Source organism: Octopus bimaculoides, unplaced genomic scaffold (genome assembly GCF_046866305.1).
Source record: "Octopus bimaculoides isolate indiv1 unplaced genomic scaffold, ASM4686630v1 contig153, whole genome shotgun sequence".
Taxonomy (NCBI): Eukaryota; Metazoa; Mollusca; class Cephalopoda; order Octopoda; family Octopodidae; genus Octopus; species Octopus bimaculoides.
The window spans coordinates 43,859-62,575 of record NW_028315403.1 but is presented as its reverse complement, the minus strand read 5'-3'; positions in this window follow the sequence as shown (position 1 = coordinate 62,575).

Genomic DNA, 18,717 nt, shown 5'->3' with positions numbered 1-18,717 from the left:
AATGTGTAACTTTGTGACTTCTCTCGAATTTGATCAAAATTTTTAAAAATATTCATATACGTTGTGTGTAGAGTATTATTGGAAGTGAGGGCATCAAGTCATAGAAACTATACCACAGCAGAGAGTAGAGTTTAGCACAGTCGTCTTGCTTGTCGGCTCCTGTCAAACAATCCAACCCATTCCAGCAAAGAAAATAGATGTTCAATGATGAGGATGAGGAGAAACAAGAAGGTTTATTTCTTAGTTATTACAAACACGCACACCCTTTCCCCACACACGTCCTATTTACGATGTTGTAAGGGTCAGACGAGTATGTTGGAGTAGAAGTTTCTGTTGTCAGGTTCCCTTTCTGCAACCAACTGCCATCTGTTCGAAGACAAGTAATAAATCTCTCAGTCTCTTGTGCAAACGACAAACCTAACAAGGTTATATGGATGACTGGAAACCGAAGACACCACTTCAAACATCCCTTTATTCACAAAGGTCGTGCATAAAAACAGGGTGTTGTTGTTGTTGTTGTTGTTGTTGTCCATCTCTGAGCAGACAGGATAAGAGAGAAATGTTACATCGGTAACAGCCAGCAAGGAAAGAGACAAAAGCACATCTTTATGCCTCTGATATTACTGAGACAAAGCATTTTGCCTCTGTTACAGGTGTCACGTGAAAGAAAGAGAGCATTCTATTTACTGTTCCATTTCTATAAAAATTTCTGAGTTAAGCTAATTTACAGTAACAAAAGATTTTTTATAGGTTATCTAGGCTGAACGGAATTTAACCTCACATGCTGAAGAAGTGGATAAGTTTATCAGAGTGGAACAAAGTTGAAAAGGATAGTGTGAAATCTCCTCCAAAATATTGCTTCTCAACTTTATGAAAATCATCATAATTTGGTCAATTCAAAACCTATCTCTGCAAAGTTTCATTTAAAGAAATTAATAAGGAATTAACCTGGAGTGGGGCACTAAACTATACATATGCCTCATGTTCTTCCTTCGTGATTTCTTCTGTTTTGTATTTGGAAGCACTGATTATGCATATTTACAATATTCTTTACAATATTCCTGAGTATAAAAAAATTAACAACATATATAATTGTATAACATATTTAATAAGAGAATCATTTAAAGGACAATAAACAATAAATACACAGTAGTTATAGCTTGCGATATTCAAAAAGAATAATGTGTACGATTGTCAGGAGAGGGAGATTTGGTATAGCGATCCCTACATCATGGAAAGGAAACTGCAGGAGTGGTGAAGAAAGGAGCGGGAGATGAATATTGCAAAAAAATTTTTAAATTTTAATTTTTGAAAATATTTTAGTCATAATTTCCATTGCATTAATCACAGGAATATTAGACAAATATAGCAAACAAGAAACTACCCTTTTTCTTTCTCCCCTGTATGAATACGTTTGTGACTTGTTAAGGCAGTATTTTGAGAAAATGGTTTACCACAGATATCACATTGACAATGGTTTCTCTCCCATATAAATACATTTGTGTTTCTTTAAGTTATTACTGACACAGAATAATTTACCACAAATATCACAATGATGTGGCTTCTCTCTCGTATGAGTACGTTTGTGCGCAGTTATGTAACTACTACTGGAGATCCCACAATGATATGGTTTCTCTCCTGTATGAATAGTTTTGTGTCTCGTTAAGACATTACTTTGAGAGAATGATTTACCACAGACGTCAAAACGATATGGTGTCCCTGTATGAATACGTTTGTGTATAGTTAACAAACCATTTTGAGAGAATTATTTACCACAGATATAACAATGGTATGATTTCTCCCTTGTATGAATACGTTTGTGTCCTGTTAAGTGAATAGTTTGAGAGAATGATATACCACAGATATCACAGTCATATGGCTTCTCACCCGTATAAAGTAGTTTGTGTTTCTTTAAGTTATTACTTACACAGAATGATTTACCACAAATATCACAGTGATATGACTTCTCTCCCGTATGAGTACATTTGTGTGCAGATAAACTAATACTTCGAGAGAATGATTTACCACAGTTATAACAATGATATGGTTTCTCTCCTGCATGAGTACGTTTGTGTATAGTTAAGGTATAACTTATGATACGGTTTCTCTCCAGTATGAATACGTTTGTGTATTGATAAGAGACTACGGTTAGCAAACGATTTACCAGAGATATCGCAGTAATATGGTTTCTCTCCTGTATGAATATGTTTACTTTTCTGAGAGCAGGTCTCTATACAGATATTACAGTCATATGATCACATCTCTTTTATCATGTGTTCAGGGTAAATCAATTCTATAATTTTCTCACTCTTTTCCATTACAATTCTTCTCAAATACCAGATAATATATTTTTCTTTCTTTTGTCTTTATACTTTTTTTCCTTACATACACTTCTACTGCTGTATTTCTGTCCAGTGTTACCTTTGTTTAGTAAAACTTCCATAAATGTACCAACTTTAATCAGCACACAAGCTCCTCTACTCGACATTCCAGTCAACGCTCAGTAATTTGGCTAATATTAGGATTTCAGAGCAAATGTTTCACAGGAATTCTTCCACAGGTTTGCAGAAACAATGTTTCACATCTGTTTCGTATATTTTCCCTTAGTCTTGAAAACATGGTAGATATTGAGGTTCTGAAATTAAAGAGAAACAACAGTGTAAAATGTAGAGAATAATTAATAAAGACAGATTCATTTCTACTGAGATAAACTGTAGAAACAAACATTTACCGTAACAACTGGGGAGGATACCCAACAGTTCCATAAAAAAGAGTGAATCTCTCAAAGTGGATTGGAACACATGGAAGTGGGACACCCAAGAATACATGAGAGGATGTACTGATGTGCAAACTTAGGACACTGAACCTTTCAGATGATATGATAAAGGCCAAGATGCCTGGCACCTCGCTGTACTCAAGAAGACCATTATTCCACCATAGAAGTATTCAGATACATCTCTCTAGTGGTGAAAAGCACTTGTGACCATTCTTAATAAGAGTGAATTTTCAGTGTCATGTTAAAGTGTCATCACGGTGAAGCGAATGTGTGGTGTTACGTAGGAGTGCCTGTGCAGTGCCACACAAAAGCAACCTGTTCATTGTGAAATGGTCAGCACTAGAAGGGCATCTAGCTGTAGAAACAATAAGAAATCAGACTGGAGTTTGCTACAGCTCCCCCAGTTCGCCAACCCTACTCAAACCGTCCAATCCATTCCAGCATGGAAAACAGACATTAAAAGATGATGATGAAGTTAACATTTTAATTTAGTAAAATTTACATCATAGAATCTTGTGTGAAGCTGACATATTTCTAAACTACACTGACACTTTCACATTGTGTAACAGTTTTTAAAAAAAACTACAGAATGGTGGACACTAACATTAGTCTTTCTCCAGAAATATAACTTGACATTGTTGTTTAGATCCCAGTCTCTTCTGACAGGAGCAGACATGTGATTATAGACATTCCATCCATGAACATCCTGTCTATTTCTATAACATTGTATATCTATCACTACATCATCCAATACAGTCTTCATGACCCACAGGAGAAATTTAAGGAAGAAGTGCTGTTATTTCTAGTAGGTCATGTGATCATATGGAGAATCGCACGGCATACAATTTTTATGACAGATGAAGTAAGAATAAACACTTATGAATGATGAAAAGCCAACTAAATTACAGAAAAGGAATTATTTGTTTTGATTTCCATCCATGTGATTTCAAATTCAGCTCCACAAACCATCACACTGAGAAAGTGTCTTCTTTAATAGCACCAGTGCATCTAAAACCATCTGAGTGGATTTGATAGAAAGAAACTGAAAGAAGGTTGTCCTCTGTGTGTGTGTGTGTCTTCATATCACTTAATACATGTCAATGCACATCAACATGAAAATATGTGCAGACATGGGCAAATATTACCTTGCTTGGAAACTAATGAGGGTTGATAACAAGAAGAGCATCTGGCAGGAAAAGAAAACGTCTGACTTATCCACAATAAAATGGAAAAGTGTTTTTTCTTAGCAGGTGTTGTTTTGCACATCATCATCATCTTTATCACCATTGTTTCATCGTCCAAATTTTTATGCTTGCATGAGTCAAATTCTTTTTCTGTACTTAAAAGAATGCAGATAGATTCTTTTTAAACAAAAAAAAAAAGAGTCCATGAAATTGTTCCTAAATCATTGCCCTTTCAACAGGGATCACTATTACAATTCTTTTCCCCTCTTTTACTTTGCAACACAAAATGAAATATGTAATTTTCCTTTGCTTAAACTTTTTCAATTCAACACAAACAAAAGAAATTAATGAATCTAAAAATAACAGTGGAACCATGTTTACCCTGTATTTATATTTTTTGTTTTTTTTTTACCCTGTAATCATAATTACACTATTGTTTTTAGATTCAATTATCTTTTGTTTGTGTCAGATAAAGTCTGAAAATAAAGTGTTTTCATTTTCAAATGAAACTGCAGAAAAGATTTGGGTTAACATGCAGTTTCCACACATAAAATAGTGAACGTAAATTGCCCTTAAAAAAATGAAGGGATTCTGTGATAGAAACCTGGAGCTGACAACAGTGACATCCCAGAATTTCATGTAAACAATGTATGTAATTATAACTAATGTATCCAATACATAAACGTAAATATATTTAATATGAAAACTGAACATGTATTTTATATAAGATGGAAACAATCACAATTGCAGGGAAAAAAAAATAGTTATTGATGCATGAAATGAGATTTGTGAATAGTTATTCTCAATCTCTAAGTTTGCTTTGCTACAGATGTTTATGAAGATATGGTGTACATGAATCACCACTAGGCACAGTTGTGTGTATGTGGTAAGAAGATTCTATTACAGTCTGAGGCTGGAGGGGGGGGCACTTTTCATCCTGTTGTAGGCTGTTGATATAGGGAAAGTGGTTTTTGTGGGGTCTTGGGGTGGCAAACTGAGGGGCTGCACACAGTGCTGCTAAACTAGAAATACACACATGCATATATATATATATGTGTGTGTGTGTGTCCCTATAACTGCTTGACAATCAGTGTTGCTCTCCGTAACTAAGCAGTTCAGCAACGGCACCAATAGAATGAGTACTAGGCTAAAAATGTAAGTCCTGATGTCGATTTGTTCGAAGGCGGTACTCCAGCATGTCCACGATCAACTGACTGAAACAAATTAAAGAGTAATCCCACATTGTCGCCTTCCTTCTTCGTGAACATCCATCGCCCTTCTATAGTCTCTCTATGGATGCTGACATCATTTGGATTAAGAAAACTGAGTGAATCATTGACAATTTAACGGGTATACAAGTTGCTGAGACCCACACAGGAACTTCCCCAATCGAAAATCAAACATGTTTCATCAAATATTCGTATATTACTGTTGCCACTTCCGGTTTCTATCGTAAAAGACACTTTTTAGGGGACAATTTATATTCATATGATATAAGGTTATGTTTAGCAACAGACTTTTACAGGAATAAAATTAAGGAACAAAAAACATTGAATGTTTAAAAGATTAAACCCCCCCCTCCCCACCCATCTCCTACTCGTTAATCCCACCCCACTTCTTTCTTTCCCTTTGTTTCGTTGGTGAGGTACTTTCCTTTTCTCTCACGATAATTTCATCTTTTATACTTTTCATGTTTTCTCTTTCATCTCTTCCTCCAAAAATATGTTGCCAAATAAAAATTTATATTTTACTAGCAGCTAAACCCGGTTTCACCCGGTCTGTTTGGATGATGTGGCTGTGATTGTTTTCGGTTAGGCAAAAAATAGACACGTACCTTTTTAGAAAAAAATGTGGCTGAGAGCTATTGTATTAGACGTTTGTTCAATCAGAGAACAGAAATTGAAAGAAGATATAACAACAAAATTTAACATAGTATACATAATATAGAATATAAAGTTTTATATAACACCAGGATAGAAGAGGATCAGGGCTGACCTATGGCTAAACAACATTAACAATCCAACACAGTGAAGAAGTTTATGTGATGGTTGGGGAAAAAGGGGATCTTTTGAAGTCGTCGTGAAAGCGAAAGAGACACACAGAGAGAGCGTGGTTGTGTCAGTGAAGTTCTTTTGAAGTTCCGTGAGACGGAAGAATTGATGTGTGTGTGTGTGTGTGTGTGTGTGTGTGTGTGTGTGTGTGCGCGCGTTTGATGGGGTGTGCGAGATAGAATATGTGATTATATGTATATACGTATGAATGGCTTCAGTGACACACATTCACATACACGCACACAAGTTGTTTTAATCGATTTTCTCTGTAAGTATGGGGGCTAAGAGAAAAATAGAAAGCGCATTCCAATCTATGCACCCGTCTCCACACGTGTGCCATTTTTTATGCGAATCCAACCAGCCGTTTGGCTGGGAACCTCATGACAAGAAAGAATACAACGGTCGGCGAACTTCAATTTATATTATAGATTATACGAACAAAAACAAATCATCGATTTACTTTCATCCTTTCACGACGGTATACTACATTATACCCAAGAATTGTAATGGTGTTCGGTGACTTAAAAACTGGTGGAAATCAGATTTTCATAAAAGGCCTCCCCAATCATTTTCAAAAGTGTAGTGAAGATAATTTGGAAAACATCCCCCTCAAAAGGAATAATGTAAAATCTATAAGTCTAAGGAAAGAAAGTCGACGTGTATAACTCATCCTTAACCGCGATTCAGCTGTACATTTTCTGGTAAAACTAAAGCATTTGACCCGAGCTAAAAAAATTTTTTAATAAAAATTAGTGTAATAGGTGTAAAACAACTTGTTGTGAACGAATATGAAGAAAAAAAAATTCGCACTCGAGAACGGTGGGGTGGGGAGAGGACTCGGAACATTCACATCGTGAATGTTCCGAGACGCCTAACCGGAGCCAAGAAACAAAAGAAAAATAGTGTAATAGATGTAAAACGACTTGCACTGAAATAATATCAAGAATACACATACACAAATATATATAACATGTATATATATATATATATATATATATATATATATATATATATATATATATATATATATATACAGATATAGGGCAGGGAATCGTCAATTAGTAATGAAATTAATAATTAACAATTTTGCCAAGTAGTTCAGTATGAAAAAAACCTTTATCGGTAAAACCACTTATAAGTGCCTTCCTCATGTGTTGTTTTTGATGTCGCATGGTCAAAACTCCCATGAGTTGTATAGACATTTTCAAATTTATTCGAATATTGGGCTGAAGATCGGAATAGAGTACCTTCATACACTTAAGCGTGAAACGTCGTACTCAATTAACTAAAGGCAGGTTTGTTTTTGCTTTTCTCTTCGGTTTTGTTCTGTGTATGCCATAAATATCGCCATCCGTTGGAGAAAAAATTTGTAGTTTGGAATCAGTAGTTCTTTGACTGCTATTTCTAAATTTTCAGTATGTTGGAGAAGCAACTCATGCTAATCCCTGTATTTATGAGTATATATATATATATATATATATATATATATATATATTGTTGTTGTTGTTGTTGTTGGCACTCCGTCGCTTACGACGTCGAGGGTTCCAGTTGATCCCATCAACGGAACAGCCTGCTCGTGAAATTAACGTGCAAGTGGCTGAGCACTCCACAGACACGTGTACCCTTAACGTAGTTCTCGGGGATATTCAGCGTGACACAGTGTGACAAGGATGACCCTTTGAATTACAGGCACAACAGAAACAGGAAATAAGAGTGAGAGAAAGTTGTGGTGAAAGAGTACAGCAGGGTTCGCCACCATCCCCTGCCGGAGCCTCATGGAGCTTTCAGATGTTTTCGCTCAATAAACACTCACAACTCCTGGTCTGGGAATCGGAACCGCGATCCTATGACCGCGAGTCCGCTGCCCTAACCACTGGGCCATTGCGCCTCCGCATATATATATATATATATACATATATTTTTATTTTATATTATATATTGTATATTCCATATTCTATACCCCACATTGGTTCTGCAGGAATATAAATAAAACATAAAAAACAGACAGTGTTGGAACTCTTTTAAACAAAATAATATATTCCTCTATACACAATCATACAAAAAAACCCCCTTTTTTGTATTTATTTTTACTCGCATATATATATACATATATATGTATATATATATATGCATATATATATACATATATATATATATATACACACACACACACACATATATGTGTGTGTGTGTGTGTGTGTGTGTGTGTGTGTGTGTGTGTGTACGTGAATGTAATTTATGCACGTCCACAAATTAGCACGCATGTCGCTCCAATTTTAGGAGGACATTCATCATGACCCTATCTGCATTTTCATCAACTTTTTCTCTCGTAGGCAACCCGCGTATAGCTGTAAAAATCGATTTTCAAACATAACTTTTACCAATTTTGAAGTTTGCCTACATGGCGAAGTAAAAATGTGTGTGTGAGGGAGAGAGAGAGAGAGAGAGAAACTGTGTGTTAATGTATGTGTGTGCGTGAGAGGGGAAGTGAGCGAGAGTTAGAGATTGTTTGCCAGCGTCTAACAAAAAAAAAGTAAAGAAAAAGTGGGATTTATTTTAAATCATTTACTTATTTTAAATCGTTCATCTTTCTCCCCCCTCTAACTCTCTCTCTCTCACACACACATACTACTTTGGGAGCGAAAGAGTTTTGTTTATATTTCACGCCGAAGAAAAAAGTATATTGACAACAATGAAACAAAGAGGTATGTAATAATTTGTCAGTGAATTACACAATATAAATGGGTAAAATTTCCGAGGCTTCCACCACACCCTAACCCGTTTTTCGAACCACAAAAATGGTTTTGTAGCATATTAGCATGCCAGGATAGTTGATTCCACGCAAAAAATCCCATTTATTTTTTATCTTAGTGAAAATCGTGCGAGTGTTATCTAAAAAGTTAGCTGGAGTTTTTCATGGTAAATTTGAATTAAAAATTTTTTTTTCATATTCTTAATCTCCGTATTTTCCCGTACATTGAAAAATAGATGGGGAAAAGATCAATGTGTGGGTGGGAGTGAAATTCCGAGGATTTCAGCACACCGGTGGCAGGCATCCATTTGGGGGAGCCATGCTTTTCTCATGGGCAACTTTATGTGGTCTGCTCCCGTGTGGGTAGTACAAACGCTCTTTTTGTGTATGTTCTTCAGGGCAGAACACACAATGTTGTCTATAGCGAAGTTTTATAGACAAGGTGTCATTGCAGGCGATGTGGTTATAAACAGTGATCCGGAAGCACTGGCCGGACATATTCGCAAATCATGGCAACATGACTTATGGACTCTTCCTCATTTTCATTGGACAACGCTGACTTCTCCAACAACAATGCTCACTCGGCTGATATCAGTGATTGGCTAAGTCGATCATAGAGTTAATCAAGAAAGGACAGGCCCCTTATTTTTTGGTTAAGGCTGTTGGTAAGTTTTCCTAAGTTACTCAAATTCAGATCCCCAATGGAAACCTTCAGATCAACCTTCTCCTATGCAGATTTCTAATGCAACTTTAAAAAAAACAGTCAATGAGTGGAAATAACCAATAAACTGATTCCTTATGGGATTTCCCAATCAAATTGCCAGTAAACCATTTTCAGCCAAACCAATTTCAACGGATTTCTCTCAAATCTGATGTCGATGTTACTTATTTTGGTTTGAAATAAGCACTTGATCACTTAATAATCCTAGCTTAATCCCGGGCATATACTGCTAGTATATATATATATATATATATATATATATATATATATACACATATATATATATATATATATATATATATATATATATATATATATATATATATATATATATATATATATATAAACATTATATGAGTATATGCATATATATGTACATGTATGTACATACCTTCATCTACATGTACATATAGATATATATCTGGGTACATGACGTTGCAAATAAACATAGACAAAATGATAAACAAGGTACAAAAAACAAGCAGGCCACATAGAGAACATATCTTTCATCAGCTGCCACCATTAAAACACAGGTGTTTCGAAGAGTTAGGGCAGGACGCATCGTTAAAATGGCTCTTCCCACGAACACAAATTAATTTTTTTTCGTGGAGGATAGTGGCAGACGGAAAACAAGACAGGAAAACGAAACGGTGAAATAAACAAACAAAAGGCTGTACAGCCAGACGTGGAGACGTGTGTGTATATTGAACGCTGTGAAGCATGAACAGGAGAGGCGAAGAAATGCGTCCGAAGCTTTGTGGTCAGAGACCGAAAAGAAATGGCACTGGACACATGTGACCAGCGAGGGGTAGGGAGAAAGAGTAGAAGAGGGAGAAGAAGGGGAGGAAGTAGAATATAAGTGATCAACGAGAGGTAGAGAGGGAGAGAGATAATATTAGTGACAGTGAGAGGCGAAAAACAGTAGAGGGAAGAATGAGAGTGGGAGATAGATACAGAGATAGAGAGAGTCGCGTCAGAAAAATAAAGTTCAAAAACTTACTTGTAAAGGTAACGCGTGCGTTCGATCGTGTGATACAAACAATATATGAGTATATGCATATATATGTACATACCTTCATCTACATGTACATATAGATATATATCTGGGTACATGACGTTGCAAATAAACATAGACAAAATGATAAACAAGGTCACATCAAATTGTTTTACACCTATTACACTAATTATATTTTGTTTTTGAGCTCGGGTCAAACATTATAGTTTAGAGGCCATGGACTGACGATGTGTCACGATGTGAATGTTCCGAGTCCTCTCCCAACCCCACCGTTCGCGAGCGCGCATTTTTTCCTTCATATTCGTTCACAGCAAGTCGTTTTACACCTATTACACTAACTATTTTTAATTTTTGAGCTCGAGTCAAACGCTTTAGTTTGACCCATTTTCTTTTCGCAACAAATTCCTACATAATCCTTATCCAGAAGATCTGAAAAATACTGTAATTTTTTTTTTTTTTTTTTTTTCAAAATTACCCATTTTTGAGAAAGTTATGAGGAAACTCATTGGTTGGGCACACATCGATAGTAATATTGAGAAACAATCGATAAATTAAAATAAAGTATTGGTTTCCAAATATTTCAGTGGTTGGAGTAAACCAAGCAATGACAGAGAGTGCAGAAGTTGCTGCCATAGCTAGAAATAACAGCCGAATCTCGAACAAATCAGACATTTTTCTTTCATAGCTAAAAATAGCAGACAAATTCCGGACATATCAAGGACATCTCTCGTTAATGAAACAAAGAAAAGACAAAGAATCGAGGCGCCAAAACCGAAAATTAAAAACATTGAATAGTTTCATTGTTTAATTCTTACGGAAATGTTTCATAAAGGATAGTGTTGTAGTATATATGTGTGTATGTGGTAGTTGAGAAATACATTATAAATATTATAAATCTATTATTATCAGCTGATCAAGAGAAATTCTTGCAAAGAACCTTTAACCGTGTGTCAACGTCAAGTGGAAGTGCTTTCATTACGCATGCGTATCTTCTATCGGAAACATGTAAGGTATGTAACTCCCTTTATCTTTTAGTACAGTGAAGCTTATAAATTTTATGTGTGACATTGTGATACGTCGCTGCTCATTATGCCCTGCCTGATCTTTCTTAATTCTGGTATCCTTTAACTTTTTTACTTGCTTCTTACAGGAAGAGGTAATATGGTTTACTGCCAAAATTCAATATATATGAGAAAAAATTCATCCATCAATAAGTCTAGATTAATTCACAGATGAAAACAAATACAACAGTTTTTGTTTTTTTTACCTTTGACGGATATTTGTCGTCATCTTGTTGTTAACAAAACGTTTCGGCTGATTTACCCTCCAGCCTTCAAGTATCTTGGGGAAATTTCGAACCTGGGTTCTCATTCCTAACGTATTTTTCGATGTTATTATTATTATTATTATTATTATTATTATTATTCAGGTCACCGCCTGGAATCGAACTCGGAATTTTGGGGTTAGTAGCCCTCGCTCTTAACTACTACACCATATATGCCCACGGGCATATGGTGTAGTGGTTAAGAGCGCGAACTACTAACCCCAAGATTCCGAGTTCGATTCCAGGCAGTGACCTGAATAATAATAATAATAATAATAATAATAATAATAATAATAATGCCAATACACACAGATAGAGAAATTAAGGCCAATAGACCAGATATAGTGGTCAAAGATCATGAAGGGAAAAAATGCTTTCTAATTGATGTATCAGTACCAGCAGATGACAACGTTTCCCTAAAAGAAATGGCGAAACTTTCAAAATACAAAGACTTGGAAATAGAGGTAACTCAAATGTGGAATCTAAAAACAGAAACAATTCCTATCATAGTAGGCGCCTTAGGTATAATAAAAAAATATTCAGACAAATACATAACAAAAACACCAGGACTTACAAATATATATAACATACAGAAAATTGCACTACTGGGTACTGCACACATCCTACACAAAACACTTTCAATACAGTAACCATAAGAGCATCACAGCAAACCACAGTACAAACCCAAGACACACAGATCTGCGCTCGGTAGTGAAGTGAAAGCACGTTATAAAAATAAAACTACTGAATAATAATAATAATAATGAATGCCCTGATGTAGTACCAGGCAGTGGCTCTCATGGCTTCTGATCTTAACTGATTTGAAGTGCTATCATGTACATTGTTTTGTCTTGGTATAAAAGATGGGCTACAGCAAATATTCTGCTTAATACCACAGATTTGCTTGTCAGTTGTTTGACCTTAACCAGTTGAGCATGTCCCTTGGTGGCTGACGATATGTGCATCTCTGATCATGAGCAGAAGTAGTGGGGGAGCATGATAACCATGTGTTGATAGGAATTCTTTGGGGTTTGAATAATTCACCTTTGGAAACATGGGTTTTTTGCTCAACATCCTTAAAGAAACCTTATTCAGGGACCTTTTGAGCGAGATGGGCTACTCAGCCTGAAGAAAATTTTAACAGGGCCCCACCTGCGAGGGCATGCACTGTTTATCTTGATATGCGATCACCATGTCGCGTACATATGGTTGTGGTGCATGTGCCTGATCTACCCTTATCAGACGGGTAGTCATGAAGGGTATAATGGGCTTCGTATATTTTACCCCAGTGTTACTTTGATGGCATGCACTGCTCTCTCACTCAATAATAATAATAATAATAATAATAATAATAATAATAATAATAACAACATCTAAAAAATACCTTAGGGATGAGAACCCAGGTTCGAAATTTCCCGAAGGCGCCTGATGAAGGCTGGAGGATGTGTCAGCCGAAACGTTGTACACAACGTTATACACAATATAAATAATTTAAATAATTCTTCATCTCTTAAATATAGAACTGTCCATTGTTGTTGCCTGGGCCAAGATCTCCAAAGTTTGCACTCGCCAGTTTTGTGGGGTGTTTCTGGAGATCTGTATTATATTTTCGCTAATTTTTATTATTCGTCACACAGGCCTTGACACAGAGGGAATAGCACAAGGACAAAACAAAAAATATTTAGGGGCTGGCTTATACCTTAGTTAACAAATCGAATATATGTAATCGGATGAATTTACCCAGTACAATGAAATCAAAATGAATTTTTTAAATTTTACGATGATATTCTCTTTTTGGGGTCGTGTTCGACCCGCTGGATTTTTCCTTCATAGTGCTCCGCCTCGCACGCCGAGAGACACGGGCCACCAGCCAGGAAATCCCGAAGGGCATCCCCATGGTCCAGCGCCCCTCACTTCCCGTACAACGCAGCGAAATGCTCCTCAAAGGCTTTACCCATCTCTTCCTGTCCTTGTTCATTTACCACAGACTTTATCGTAGCATCTACGCCACGTTGGGTTTCTATCGAGCGAGCCTACCCGGTAACGTTGATACCCTCGTGACCCAATGCACGTACTTTAGCCTGGACCCTGCAACTTTCCAGTTTGGCATTGAGGTGTCGATCCAAGGTTGATCTCGCCGCTAAAACTTGGGCTGCAAAGCCCACCCTCAACGCCTCTTTTAACACATTAACTAGACTTATCTAGCCTGCTCTAGACTTATCTGTTTGCTAAATATGACTCAAGTCGAATGGCTCTTTTTGAGGGTAATCCACCGCTGGTTATTCAACACGGTACCATTGAGTGTCCTCATGACTAACTCCTTAATCTGGTTATGGTATGTTTCGCAAGCCAATAGGGTCTTGTTCAACTTTCAGTAACCAGATCCCTGTCTATGGACTTTATATGTACCTTACACGTCACTAATTTGTGATCCGTGTAGGGTATATAAGTAAATTGGGGACAGCTAAAGGAGGACCTATCTGTGGTATTCACTACTATCCTGTCTGTATAAGACCTGCGAGATCTGTCGTTATTACTCCAAGTCCACATTGGAACGCTCGGATTCTCGAGTCTGAATCGATCTGCCAGCCTAAATCGCTTCAGCTGATCGATGAGGCGTGAGTTACTTTTCCTATCGGTCGAGCCAACGTTGTCCAGGCGTGCGTCCAGAACAGCGTTAAAGTCTCCTAACATTACTATCATCCTTGACGTCAAAACACAACGCCACCCCTCCCCTGTCCGACTAGGAGATATGATTTTCTCATAGTCTTTCAGGAGGTTTGAGAAGGCCTGCAGCTTGTCCAACTTGGTCTATGTAGCAACCATAATATCAATTTTATGTGACCTGAAGTCGTCCAGGAAACAGGCTTGCTTCCACTTCGAACTTAGGCCACGCACAGTTAGACAACCTACACGTAGCGTAGCCATGACAAAAACGGGAAAAGAAAGAAATCTATTTACATCTTAGTCAAGGAGGATCATTCTCAGCACTGGTGCGGCTGGGATTTCCCCACCTTTATTTCTTCCATAGGCGGTTCTTCCGGCGGGTTGAACACTTTTGGTAAGTCTTTTAGCTCGATAGTTTCTTTAGAAAATCTGTTCTTGAAGTCCTTGTGAAGTTCTTTAGGGATCTTTGCAATGCTGTTCAGATTTTTACTGTTATTCGTTAGGTATATTTTGCTTTGTAAGTGGGGTTTAATTACACCCATCATTAAGTTATTGGTGTTCTTGAATACCACCGTACTCATTTCCTTTTGGGGCTAAGGTTTGTCTATTTTTATCGTTATAAATGTTTTCTCTTTGTGTTTTTTTTTTTTTTCACCGGGTTACTACTTTTTTTCTTTCTTTGGTTTCCGGAGCCGCCTCTTTAGTAGGCGACTCCACTGCTTTCTTTCGCCTTTTTCGCGACACCGTCTCGAAGTCCATTCCTTCTACTGACGGTGTTGCTTTGATTGGTTTTTCGATTTGTTCTGATTCAGTGACAGCCCTCTGCATAACAGCCTCTGTGGCTGAGGGCACCTCCTCTTCTACACTTTCTTCTTGTTCCTTCTACTGTGCATCTTGTTCCTCCTGCTGTGCATTTTTCTGTTGGGGGCAATTCGACCTCAGGTGCCCCATTTTTCTGCATTTGAAGCACCTGGGTTTCCTCCCCTCTACATGCACAGCTAATATGGTGTCTTCGCCAATGCATATCTTTTCTGATAATTTTTCCAGGTCCATTGTTGTTGCCTGGGCCAAGATCTCCAAAGTTTGCCCTCTCCAGCTTTGTGGGGCGTCTCTGGAGATTTGTACTATATTTATTTCTCCTCTCTCCCGTATAGTAGGGTGGCAATTATCCACGCTATCTCAATTTCCGGCAGGATATTTTTAATCTTAATCCGGGACGTTCTACGTCCCAGATATAGTGGTAGCAACATAATGATACCACTTTGCAAGGTCCGAGTTGATAATTCTTTTGCCTTCTCGGCTGACTCAACTCTCGCTTCCACAGTCGCAAATTTAGTGCCTCGGGTCAGCTATTTTATCTAGCCTAACACTGGTCCGAGGCACTTTTCTACAGTACTTCCTTCAAATTTCTCTTTTCACAATCGTATATTTTATAAATAATTCTGCTTTCCATTGTGCGATTCAAAATCTCGCTGGGAGGTGTAATTCGGCTTTCACCATTTTCTTCCTTTATCATCCCGTACAAGGCCTCTATTTCCTCTTTTTTTGAAGGTTATATTTTCTTTTCCTCCCAGAACGGAGGCGAAGTTTCTGATTTCTTCAACCGAAGACATTTTTTTTAAACACACAATATTGTTGCGAGAACAATGGCAAGTCTCGTTCCAAATGGAACACAGTTCATAAATAATATAAACAACTCCTTCCCCCGTAGGGGAGGCTAACAATTTCAGAAGAAATTCACACAATAAAACAGTTCAACAATGTTTCCTTTACGGTAAACCACAACAAAATAAATAAGTAAAAATAAACAATTCTTGCAAGCAAGCAACAAAAACTACTTTTTAACAGACTTTTCAATAAAACGTACTCCCAGCCAATGACTAGTTCGAACAAATGGTTCTCGCTAACTGACTTTGGCTTACGGAGTTCTTGTTTTTTAGAACTATCCAAAACTAGTCAGAAGGAGAGACATATTATTGAGAAAATAGATTTCGTTGGCGGTCTGTTATCTCTATTCTAGCTTTTAGTGCCCTAGAAGAGGTTAGAAGGGTCAAGTGGGAAAGACATTATTCTGCTTAGCGAAGGCATATGGCAAATGTAACTGCTGTCACTCACAGAGGAACTATTGTTTTACCATGGGAAAAGTGCTGTTGAACTGTTAAGTGAAATTTTGCAATTGGGGATCAAATTCATGCCATGACAGCATGAACCACTACATATATACACATATCTGCATCTTCACAGGCGTCGTTTACTTGTATTACACATTGTAACAATGTCTGGGTTCCTTCACATGCACTGACATACTGCACGAGCTTTGTGAATAAAGGGCTCTTTGAAGTGGTATCCTTTGCACAAGGGACTGGTAGATTTATTACTTGACTTGGAACAGATGGCATTTGGCAGTAGAAACGGAACCTGACCACACAAACCTCTGCCCCAACATATTTGTCTGACCCTTATAGCATCGTAAAGTAAAACTTCAAAAATAATAGTACATATTTGTGGGGGGGGGGGGGCGTGCGCATTCGTACGTGCATGTCTCTATTATCTTAGAAATATACCTTGTTGTTTCTCCTCTTCGTCCTCATCACCATCATTATTAAACATCTGTTTTCTATGCTGGAATGGGCTGGATCGTTTGTTTGGAGCCAACAAGCCAGACGAATGTGTCAAGCCCTACTCTCTGCTGTAATATGGTTTCTATGATTCGATGCCCCCATTTCCACTAATACTCTACATACAACCGACATGAATATTCAGCACACTCACTAGTCATTGATAGTATAAATACCAATTCCTTTGCTTTTTTTTTTTTTTTTTTGAGAGTTGTTGATGTTTGACTATGTTCACCAAAAATACTTTTCACGATATAATTGAGGTAACACATTGGTGTGAAATATACACAAACAACTGGTGAGTGCGTTTACAGCCAACATTAATTATGACTCCTCACAAATATAACAATATGGGTGTCAAGACACATTGTCAGAGTGAATTTCTTGCAAAATAAATTCAAAATTCCTAGGAACTTATTTGCATTAAAAATATCACATAGGTAAATTATCTCAAGAATGTAAATACAGAGGCGGAACGTTGTTATCAACAACTGTTGTATTTGTTTCCATCTATGGATAAATCAAGACTTATTGATTGGTGATTTTATTGTTTCATATAGAAAGAATTTTGACAGTAAACCATATTACTTCATGCTGTAAGAGGCAAGTAAAAAAGTTAGCGTCAAGAGGGGTCAACCAACTGTAAACAAAAACCTAAAAAACGGAGTCACAATGAATGGATGAATTGTTACTGAGGCTAAAACCTACAAAACAAACCCACTTCAGAAGGGGATTCAAATGTCTGTTTTCGTTGTTATGAATTGTCACACTTATACAGATACATTCCTATGTAAATACAAACATGTCTAATTAAGACATTAACTGGCAAGAGTGATCTAATGTGGATATCACGGTTCATTTAAAATATTTGGGCCAAAATGGCAAAGAATGCGAGAAGTAAGAAAGAATTGGAAGAGCGTCGCGATTAGCGGTGCATTACAACGATAGGATGGTCAATACAGTGAAATATAAATGCTTGCATAAACACAGGCACGTAAATTTATTAGCTGCAATATACTAAAACATAAAGGGATTTAAACAGAGTTAGATACCTTACATATTTCCAAAAGAAGATATGCAGGCGCATTCAATCTGCTTCTTGATGTTGAAATTCAGTTAAATGTCGTGGGCCTGAATTTCTCTTAATTGGCTGATAATACATTTATAATAATTATAATGCATTTCTGAACTATGAATCTGGTGACACACAAGCCATATTGGCTCCATTCTCACTAGAAAGCAGGATAGTCAGATACTTGTGAATTCACAGTTATTCCCTGCTAAAGAATGGACTTAACCACTTAGGTTAGCAGTTAGTGTTTTGTGCTTAAAGGTCTGTAGAGATTTCAAGCAATTTGCAAGTGAAAGTCCTAGAAACTTAGAGATCCTTAAAACAGTTAGAGATGTGATGTGCTAATTAAATCCTTTGATCAAAAGGAAGAGATAGATGACAATTAGAAGTTCCCATGCGGCAGCTCCTGTGGAGCTGCAGGACGAATCTGTGGCTTGCGCAAAATGCTAGCCAGATGAAGGGTGATGAAATGGTTGAACAGCGAAGTATACAGAGCCATAAAAGCAGAAGGGTTTGAAAAAATAGGGACAGCTTGGA